This window comes from Oryza glaberrima, chromosome 12 (genome assembly GCF_000147395.1).
Source record: "Oryza glaberrima chromosome 12, OglaRS2, whole genome shotgun sequence".
Lineage (NCBI taxonomy): Eukaryota > Viridiplantae > Streptophyta > Magnoliopsida > Poales > Poaceae > Oryza > Oryza glaberrima.
Genome location: NC_068337.1, coordinates 18,489,327 through 18,499,691, shown reverse-complemented (window position 1 = coordinate 18,499,691; position 10,365 = coordinate 18,489,327). Strand labels below are relative to the sequence as shown.

General features: G+C 42.6%; 1 non-coding gene across 1 annotated transcript; it reads left to right on the top strand.

The window, feature by feature from the left end:
- Positions 1–9,175: 9,175 nt before the first annotated feature.
- LOC127758277 (small nucleolar RNA Z247) lies at positions 9,176–9,314 on the top strand. Its single transcript, XR_008013700.1, has one exon. It is a non-coding gene; the product is annotated as a small nucleolar RNA Z247 (small nucleolar RNA).
- Positions 9,315–10,365: the final 1,051 nt, after the last annotated feature.

The window sequence follows — 10,365 nt, the reverse complement described above, 5'->3', positions numbered from 1 at the left end:
TCGGCAACTTGTTCATGAAGAAAAAACCAGACTCGATCAATTATCTGAAGGCCCGATCAAATCCAATATTGACCGGCTTGAAGCTCATAAGATTGAACTCTTAGCACAACTTCAAGAATGCAATGCCGAACTGGATTTAGAGCGCAAGAAGTTAGCCGATCTCCCACAATCTATCGAAGAACAAAGAGCAAAGTTAAAATCGGCTATCAAGAACGTTGCTGATATGACCAAATCTCTGAAGGTCATTCCTGGAACCGATGCTCAAGATGCCCAAGCCATAGAAGAAGTAGAACAAATTAGGTAGAGAGCTATATCGGCTATCCAGCGATACTTATCTCAATAATCTTAATATGTGATATCACTTTGCTTAAAAATGCTTAAAAATTTTGCACTGTATATATGCCCCCCTAGTTTTACAATGTCAAAAGCATTGATACAAATATGCAACAACTAAGGGCGATATAACAATATCGGCCATTGTACATCGGCAAACCTCAACCGATTACAACAAAACAACTAAGGGCGATATAACAATATCGGCCATCTCAAGGCGATGCAAACGCACCGGCTATCATGTATCGGCAATACTAGCCGATCATGTGTTAACCCAAACACTTGGGTGATATTTCTTCAAATACTTGCCATTAAGCGCTCGCCCAAAAACCTCTCCATCAAGTCCTTGCAACATGTATGCTCCTTTAGACACAACTTTATGGATTTGGAACGGTCCTTTCCAATTCGGCGACCACTTGCCGAATTTACTATCACGAGTACCTATCGGCAAAATCAATTTCCATACAAGTTCTCCTTCTGAAAAATCTTTAGGTACCACTTTCTTATTATAATGCCGAGCAACACGTTCCTTATCCCTAGTAACTTTAGCAAGTGCTCGTAATCGTGACTGAACCAAGTCCTCCCGTTCATCGGCCATAAGATTATAGTACTCGTCAACTGTTAAATCACTTTGCAACTCTGTTCTTCGTGAGCCGATTCGAACTTCCCATGGTAAAACAGCTTCATGTCCATAAACAAGCTTATAAGGAGGAACTTGGATTGATCCATGACAAGCCATCCGATAATACCACAATGCTTCGGCTAAACGGGTATGCCACTGCCGAGGATAATCAGAAATTTTCCTTTTAATCAACCTGATCAAACTCTTGTTAGATGCCTCGGCTTGCCCATTAGCTTGTGCATAATACGGTGAAGAATTCAATAATTTGATACCCATACTATCGGCAAATTGAACAAACTCATTAGACACAAAGATTGAACCTTGATCAGCTGTAATAGTCTGAGGAATACCAAATCGGTAGATTATATGTTCTTGGACAAACTGTATTGCATCTCCAGAATTAGCCTTCTTCAAAGGAATCGCCTCTACCCATTTGGTGAAATAATCAGTTGCCACTAATATAAACTTGTCCTTTACTCGATGGTGGATTAATCATGCCGATCATATCAATTCCCCATCCTCTGAATGGCCACGGTTTAATGATAGGATTCATAGCCGACGATGGCGCTCTCTGAATTGCACCAAATTTCTGACAATCTTGACAACCCTTGTAATATCTGAAACAATCTTTCAACATTGTCGGCCAAAAATATCCCGTACGCCGAAGTAACCACTTCATCTTATGAGCCGATTGATGAGTACCACAAATTCCCTCATGAACTTCGCCGATTGCAACTTTAGCCTGATCAGCGCTCAAACACTTAAGTAATACTCCATCAATCGTTCGATAATAAAGCTCATCATCCAATAAAGCATACTTCAACACCTTATATCTTAACTTCCTAGAAGCCGACTAAGATGGATTTCGTAAATATTGATGCACATCATATCTCCAATCATCGGCCGTTATGGCAGCAACTTCAACCTGAACATCTTTGATCATCGGCTTATATCCCGATGCCCCTTGAGCTAAATCATTGGCCTCAACATTCTGCTCTCGAGACACATGCTTCAAAGTCACTAGCCGAAACGTTTTCATCAGTCCTTGGCACTTCTCATTATAAACCATCAACGTATCATTCTTGCACTCATATTCTCCTGCCAACTGACTGATAACTAACAAAGAATCTCCCATAATTTCAATAGCATCGGCTTCAATCTCCTTGAGCAATTGCAACCCTTTAAGAACTGCCTCATACTCAGCTTGATTATTCGTCGCATAAGATTTAATAGTATAAACAAACTCAAAGCATGCCCCCCGAGGCGAAATTATAACTAAGCCAATACCACAACCATGAGCACAAACCGACCAATCAAAAAATAAAGTCCATGGCACAATCTCAACCGAGCCGGTTGAATCATCACGATAGTCAACTATGAAATCGGCTATAGCTTGCCCTTTGACTGCCTTCGGCGATCCATACCGAAGATCGAATTCAGTTAATGAAAATATCCATTTTCCAACCCTTCCTTTCAAAATTGGAGCCGACAACATGTACTTAACCACATCGGCCTTACATATGACAGTGCATTCATTGGACAACAGATAATGCCTTAACCTCGTACATGAAAAATATAGGCACAGACATAACTTTTCCACAGAAGAATATCTAGTCTCTGCATCCAAGAGTCTACGACTTAAATAAAACACAACCCTTTCTTTTCCTTCAAGCTCCTGGATCAAAACCGAGCCGATTGACTTCTCACCGGCTGACAAATACAACCGAAAAGGAACTCCTTTCTGTGGAGAAATCAAAACCGGAGGAGAACTCAAATATTCATTAATATTATCCAAAGCTTTTTGCTGCTCTGCCCCCCAAGTAAATTGCTGATCGGCCTTTAATCGTAATAATGGCGTAAAAGGCTCTAATCTTCCAGATAAATTAGAAATAAACCTTCTAATGAAATTAATTTTGCCGATCATCTCTTGCAATTCTGTTTTATCCTCCGGAGGCTTAATTTTCTTGATCGCACTGATACTTCTTTGGGTAATTTCGATCCCCCTCTCATGAACAAGAAATCCCAAGAACTGACCAGCCGACACACCAAAAGCACATTTTGTCGGATTCATCTTCAAGCCATATTTCTTGGTTCTCTCAAAAACCTTCCTCAAATCGGCTATGTGGTCCTCTATCTCTTTAGACTTAACAACCACATCATCAATATAGACCTCAACCAACCAACCGATTAAATCATGATATATATAATTCATAGCTCTTTGATACGTTGCTCCAGCACTTTTCAAGCCAAAAGTCATTACAACCCACTCAAATAATCCGATTGCACCGGGACACCTAAAAGCGGTCTTATAAATGTCTTCTTCAGCCATAAAAATTTGATTGTATCCAGCATTTCCATCCATAAAACTCAAAATCTTATGCCCTGACGCAGCATCAACCAGTTGATCGGCCACTGGCATTGGATATTCGTCCTTTGGGGTAGCTTTATTCAAATCTCTAAAATCAATGCATACCCTAACCTTGCTGTTTTTCTTGATAACAGGAACTATACTAGAAATCCACTCAGCATATCGGCAAGGACGAATAAAACCAGCATCATATAAGCGTTGAATCTCAGCCTTAACAGGCTCCAGCATATCGGCTTTGCATCTTCTCAGCGGTTGCTGATGTGGTCTAACCCCGGGTTTGATAGGTAGCCGATGTTCAACAATCGATCGGCTGAGTCCTGGCATTTCATAATATTCCCAAGCAAAGTAATCTCTAAATTCTTTTAAGAGCTCTATCAACTTGGTTCTGAATTCTGCACATAAATTTTTACTAATAAATGTTGGTCTTGGCCGATCGCCTGGACCTATATCAATTTCCTCCAGATCATCGGCCGACATAAAACCTTGACCTTGTTTGTCATCAAGATCATCTACTGTATCCTTGGTGTAGACGTTCGAACCCTCCACGACGCCCTCAAAATAATAGCTTGGGTTCTTCATCTTCAATTGACTGTATATCAGAATCGGATACTTTTAAAAAATCTCCATTCCAAACTTTTCCAGATAAACAATCAAGGCCATCCATCTCCCAAAGAGCTAAATCAGCACTAGCAACATTAACTGACCTGTCGGCTGGGACGATCTCTATCTTGTCGCCTTGCCATTGAATCAAACATTGGTGCATGGTTGAAGGAATACAACAATTAGCATGAATCCAATCTCTTCCAAGCAACAAGCTATAAGAACCCTTCTCATCGATGACAAAAAAATGTTGTAGGGATAGTTTTACTACCGACTGTCAGTTCCACGTTCAAAACCCCTTTGGTTTCTTATGGATTACCACCAAAGTCTTTAAGCACCATGTTCTTCTTGATGAGGTCTTCGGCGTTCCTACCCAATTTCCTGAATATAGCATAAGGCATCAAGTTTACTGCAGCCCCACCATCGACCATCATCTTAGACATCGGCTTCCCATTGACATAACCGTTTATATACAATGGTTTAAGATGCCGATTCTCTGTCCCCTCAGGCTTCTCGAACATTGCTCGCTTCGGTGACAAAACCAACTTAGCCGATTCCTCTTCTATCTCATCTACATCGGCTTGATCAATCCCGAATTCGGGTGGCAATGTAAAGACCATGTTAACTGGTGCTGTTACAACACTCTTCCTTTTTGCTAACCTTTTTGCCTCTTCGACTGCAACATCATCGGCTATAGGAACCTGGCTCTTAACACACCATTCCTGTCTTGGCTTTGCTTTCTTTAGCCGATGGTTAATTTCCTGTTCAACTTCTTGAAGCTGCTCCCTGTTTCTCAACTTTTGAACCCTTCTCTTCTGGTTCTTTGTGAAAATACCAGAAGGACACCATTGATTTGTCCTAACTACCTCATCCTTCTGACCGCGACCTTGATTCACTGGGCCCAATCTTTGATGAACAGACACTCTTTCCTGCCTCAGCCGATTATTCCCATTATATGACTGGCTTGAGTTCTCAATGATATCACTGCACCCAGGGCAGTTTTCGATGGACGGTAACCTCATCCCTTCATTCCAGCAGAATCTAAAGAACTCACAACCCCAATGAGGATCAAAACCATCATCGTGTTCTTCATAATGCTTCTCCTGCTGCTTGTCATACTTCTTCTGATATTTGTTGATCATCTTAGCTGAATTCACTTGAAAACCCTTTGCACGGACCCTATCGGCTGTATGTACCATATTAATAGGAAAAGGATTACCATCGACCTTCATTGGTTTCTTCGAATCATCAAACTTGATTTTTTCTCCCTCAATAGCCGTTTGGATTTGCTGCCTGAAGACCTTCAGTCATTAGTCGTATGAGGCCCAGAATTATGCCACTTACAATACCTCTTCTTGCCCAACTCTTCAGCCGATGGAATTGTATGTCCGGCAGGAAGTTGAATCTGTTTTTCTTGAAGTAGCAAATCAAATATCTTATCAGCCTTGGTTATGTCAAAGTCATACCTTTCCTCTTTTCCTGAGCCCTTCACCCATCGACATGGTATAACCTTTTTGCTCCTGACCCACTCGGCTGCAGCTATTTCGGAATCATCATCCTCATCATCCGATCCATACATATAAGGATAGACATGATTAATCTTCCTAGAGTTCTTCCTAGCATCCGCGAACCTTTGTTCATGCAAAGCCACCTTCTGTGTAAGACTTGAGAAGCTTTCGAAATCTTCAGATGAGAATTTTTCCCTGATCGGAGAAATCATCCCTTGAAACGCCAAATCGGCTAGCTGGGCATCAGTCAAACTCAAGCTGTAACATTTATTCCTCATTTCCCTGAACCTTTGAATATACTCATGCACCGGCTCATCATGCTTTTGCTTGATTGACGTGAGATCAGACAGCTTCATCTCATGAACCCCACTATAGAAATAACTATGAAACTGCTTCTCTAAATCGGCCCAACTGTTAATCGACCCATGTGGCAGAGAAGAAAACCAAGTAAAAGCCGACCCAGCTAATGACAACCGGAATAACCTAACCCTCAAAGCATCTACAGCCGATGCCTCACCACACTGAGTTAAGAATCGGCTGATGTGCTCATAGGTTGATGTAGTATCCTGTCCTGAGAACTTTGAGAAGTCTGGTACTTTAAACCAGTTAGGTAAAGGAACTCTTTCAAACCATTCAGGATAAGGTTGTCGGTACAAATTCCCAGTCTCTTTTGGTTTAAGCCCAAATTGCTCCCTCATTACATCAGCTATCACGTCGGCCCATGGTCGCTGCTGAGGTGTTTGTTGTGGTATAGGCTCAAACTGGTTGTAGAATTGAGGTGGCACCGATCCTGTCTATTGGTACTGAACTTGGGGTGATGGAGGCTGATATTGATAACTCAAATTGCCCCCTTGGCAATTGTGAAGGTTCGGCTGAATACCACGCGCCAAATGCTCAGGAATAACTTGAGGCATCACCGAACCATCCGGTTGCATATGATGAACCAAGTGTTCCGGGACCGCCTGATTTGCAGTGTACTGCACAGGCTGGCCACCAGGCATTGCAATCCCAGCCGATGCGTTCATTGAGGCTTGTTGCTGAATCGGCTGAATGACCTGTTGTCTCAACGGTGTCTGCTGAATCGGCTGTAAAGCCGGTTGCTTTGGTGGCGTCTGCTGAACTGGTTGCACGGCCTGCTGAATTGGGGATGCTTGTTGAATAGGCTGCACAACCTGTTGCCTGGACGGTGTTTGCTGAATCGGCTGCTGCTGAGCCGAATTAATAGCATTCTGAGGAGGTAGAAACATAGATGCAACCTGGTCTTGTGTTAGCTGAATCACATTCGGTCCAGGATGCTGTGATTACTCTCTTACCAATAATTGAGGATTGATTAATTGGCCTGGAACCGACGACGGCGCTGCAGGTGCTGGAGCTGATGCTGGCGCCGTCGGCTGAGCTGATGATGCAACAGGAGGAACTCCCTGAGTAAGTGGATGAACATCGGTGATCAAAGTTCGATAATTTGGAAAAGTACCCCCTTGCAAGTAAACTGTGCCTGCAGCTTGATGTTCAGCTATTGAGCCATCGGCTACCGATTTCATCATATTTGACAAGGTATTAGTCAACACTCCAGATTGATTAATCAAAGCATTATACACAGCATAGTCAACTCGATCTTGAAAGTTATTGAAAAAATCTTGGAATGCATTGTCATTCTGAATAAGATTTCCCCCTTGCGGTCCCTGAGTGCCGTCACCTTGAACCCCATGGACCCCTTGAGGGTCGTCGCCTTGATCTCCTGGAGAGCCATCAGTAGCACCTTTGTTACTCGGCTGGGCTGATCCGTCTGGAATTTGTTTCTTTTCTCCCTCTTTAGATGAACCGATCCCAAAATCCTTAGGAACCACCTTCAGCTTGTACTTCTGAACAAATGTGCCCTTGCGAGTTTGCATGAATGAACTTAAAAATTGATCTCGTGCTTGCTGCATCATTGCATTGAAGTCTTTCTTCTGTTTAGGAGTGAACTTCTCCGGATCGATGGGTACAACGTTTCCTTCATGGACGTCAGTCAGACCGAATTTCTGGGTCTTTTCCTTACCACTACCCGGGCTGGCCAACGACGGAGACAGTGGTGGTTTCTCAGCCATGAAGCAAGCTGTTCTTCTGACTTCTAATCAGTCCCACCGGGCGTGCCGAAAGCGTGTTGATGGAAAACACGAGGCCTGGGAGATCTGCTTAACTCCAGTGCAGGTCCAAAACTTGCCTTCGGATGTACGAGCGTACCAGTTGATTTGATCCTCCAATCAACAAGAAACAAAGACAAAGAAACAATGATTAAATCCATAAATGATAGCCGATCGGCTAGATGCCGATGACATATTATTTATCTTTGAGCCGATGTCATATGTGAATCGATCGGCAATTGTTAAGGAAACAAGACGGAACTAAATCTGCTTGATCGGCTGTAGATATCAATGATATATAATCCTTATATCGACATATACTTAAATCAAGTGATTGGGATAGATCGGTCACCTTGCCGAGACAGTATAAATCACTTAGATTGAAATATATATTAATAATGAGATTATACATATTCATAGCATAGCCGATCAAATAGATCTAGCATGTATCGGCTAATACTCCGATACTACTTTATATTAAGATATTAAAGCAAATAAAATATACTAAACAGAGATCTAATATACTTAAATGCCACAAGATCTTAACATGAAGGGCAGATCTAACATATTAATTGAGCATATAGAGCAAGAGCAACTAGATCAGATAAGATCGGCTGAAACTCCGATACTACCCTAATCGACAACCAGTAGGTAGGCTAGAGATTGAAATTCTAAACACGACTTAATAGATCAAACTCAACTGATACAGCATTAAGTATGAAAAGAAGGACAATATCTAGACAATCAAGCCACTGGATGTTTCATAGGGTGGTGGATATCTCATATAATCTAAGCCAACATCATTATTTAACCTAATCGGCTGTCTTCTGGTAGCAGATGTTAGCTGATTGTAGGTTAGATGACGATATTGTCAAAGATTATGCAAGATATATGATAACTTGACGGATTACATAAACAAGATTAGAGTATCATAAAGATGGAAGCACTAATCTCGAGAACACAAGCCGTCATAACAAGTTTTACCTTTTGTTGAAGATCGAAACCGATGCAGCTCAACCCGAAAGCAAGAACTCGTCGAAATAAAACTAAAGCAAAAAGGGTGGCAATGCACCGAAATTGTATTGAACATGTGTGTTCCTCATTACATAGGGCTCGGGGACTATTTATACCCGAGAATTACAATATATGTCCATATTGGACACGACTCTTATCTCTAACAAACTCTAAGATACCATAAGTCTTTGCGGCAGACTTTTGCCCACATTTATCTCTAAGGAATTTACATAAAATATCCTAATTAATAGATACAATTGCCTTCCCAGGACTCTATCCTTGTGTGGCAATCATCTTGAAGCACATCAACTCGAACCCAATGTCGCACACGGGTCGTATTGTCGGAATCGGCTGTATCACTTAACCAGTCCAACTCAGACTTAGCCGATCCCAGTCGTAGCCGATTCGGACTCCAGCCGATCCTTACTCTGTTTCCGCAACAATCCTCATCTTCGATTCTGCTTCGATCCCATCTTTATCTCCGATACTGATATTACCAAATTTGGTCATTAACACACTGTCGACAACTCGCAAGGGTGACCTCAGTGTTACAGAATATATCACCAAGATGAAATCTCTCGCCGATGAGATGTCCTACGCCGGAAAACCGCTTGACGATGAAGAGATGATGTCATATATTCTTGTCGGACTCGACGATGACTACGAGCCTGTTGTTTCCAATCTGGTTGGCAAGGCGGAAGCTGTTTCTGTCGCCGAGATTTACTCTCAACATCTGAGCTTCGAAGGCAGGGCGAAGCTACGGCAACAGGTGAGCGGCTCTTCTGTCAACAGCGCCAAACGTGGAGGAAAAAGCGGCGGTGGTTTCAACAGCAACTTCAACAACAACACCGGCTTCAACAACAATATCGCTAACGCATCTCGCGGGCGCGGTGGCGGCGGCCGTGGCGATCGCGGCGGTCAGGGCCGAGGAAACGGAGGCGCACGTGGCTTCAGCAACAGACCACGCCCCATCTGCCAACTCTGTGGAAAAACCGGTCATGTGGTGGCCGATTGTTGGCACAAGTACGATGAAAATTTTGTTCCAAACTCCATAATTGCTGCTGTGGCATCCTATGGTGTAGATACAAATTGGTACATGGACACGGGAGCTACAGATCATATCACAGGCAAGCTGGAAAAATTGACGACTCACGAAAAGTACAACGGCAAGGAACAAATTCATACGGCGAGCGGTGCAGGTATGGATATTAAGCATGTTGGTCATTCTATTATTCATTCCCCTGTCCGCAATATTCATCTCAAAAATATCCTCCATGTTCCAAAAGCTAAAAAGAATCTCATATCTGCTCATCGCCTAGCTGTTGATAATAACACTTTTGTTGAAGTTCACTCACGTTTCTTTGCTATCAAGGATCAAGTCACGAGGAATCTTCTTCTTAGAGGGCCATGCCGCAATGGATTGTACCCTTTGCCAACATCTTCGTTTTCCTCATCCAAGCAAGTCCTCGGAGTCGTCAAGCCTACCTATTCGAGGTAGCACAGTCGTCTGGGTCACCCATCTCTAGCTATTGTTCAAAAGATTATTAGCAATAATAAACTCCCATGTTTGGGAGAGATTAATGAATTAGGAGTGTGTGATGCCTGTCAACAGGCCAAGAGTCATCAGCTTCCCTATCCCAAGTCCTCTAGTGTGTCAAGTCATCCTTTAGAGCTTGTGTTTTCAGATGTGTGGGGACCTGCTCCTGTGTCTGTTGAGAGTAGGAAGTATTATGTCAATCTCATAGATGATTTCAGTAAATTTACTTGGATTTATCTCTTAAAGAACAAGTCTGAGGT